Raw genomic sequence first — 1188 nt, 5'->3', positions numbered from 1 at the left:
GCCTTCTGATTGGCCAGGAGGAGGTCCACCTTCCAAGGCAGCGTTCCAATAAGCGCCCGCACACTACGCCCATCCTTTGAGTGAAGCCAGCTCAGCGCTTTCCCCCCCCCCGCCGTGTAAACATGATGTCATCCTAACGCTGATAGGCTGTTGCTAGAAAGCGCGCCATTGGCCGCCTGCGTTTTATGTGGCGTTGCCAGTGTGCTCCATGTTTTAAAAAGGGAAACTTGACCCGCAAATTGTTTTTTAAAGAAAGAAAATAAAAGTCTCACCAGTGTTGTGTGTAGTCACATGGAGCCTAAAAATAGGGGGGTGGACAGTTTGTGTTGACTATTGTCAGTGGGTGAGTCACAGGGGAGGATTAAGTGATCCCTATTATTTACTCACCATGGAAAATTCTTTTTATGGGAACAGGAATGACTCCACTGCCCAGGGCTCCTGAGCTCAGCTTTACCTTAAACTGCCCCTTGTTGCTTCTGCTATATAATGTGTCTGTAGCGAAGACTCTGATTGTACAAAATAATCTTTTACCTCAGCAATATAACTCTGAGAAAGGGGTACATAATAAACATTATACTAGGGCTCATATGGATGCCCTTAATTAATGGCAGCGTCATTGCAACCACAACATAAGTTGCTGCAGATCCAAATCAAATTGGGCCCAGTTGCATACCTCCCAACTGTCCCTTTTTCAGAGGGACAGTCCCTCTTTTGACAGCTCAACCTGCAGTCCCTCATTTGTACTGGAAAGTCCCTCTTTTCTCTGCACTGAACAGCCAGAAATAGAAACAACGTTTCTCACTTAATTGGCTTTTAGCAGAGAGCCCAGAATAGCTAACAGGTGCAAATAAGATACTTTGTAATAATTTTGAGACACAAAAACACAGTTTAGATAAGGAGAAATATTTTCAAACTTTCATAACCTGCCAAATTTTGTAAAACAAACATGGTAATTAGGGGGTGTGGCCACAGAAAGGGGTGTGGTCAAAAAATGCTGCACTACACGTGAAAAAAAAAAAATTTCGTCCCTCTTTTTACTTCCAAAATGTTGGGAGGTATGCAGTTGTGTTTGTCTTATTGACACAACCCTCTAGGGAACTCTGACACTATCATCTGACACCACTATCAGGTAAGGTTGCCACCTGGCCGGTATTTTACCGGCCTGGCCAGTAAAAATTATGGTTGACC

This window comes from Xenopus laevis, chromosome 7L, assembly GCF_017654675.1.
Source record: "Xenopus laevis strain J_2021 chromosome 7L, Xenopus_laevis_v10.1, whole genome shotgun sequence".
NCBI lineage: Eukaryota > Metazoa > Chordata > Amphibia > Anura > Pipidae > Xenopus > Xenopus laevis.
This window is presented reverse-complemented; position numbering follows the sequence as displayed.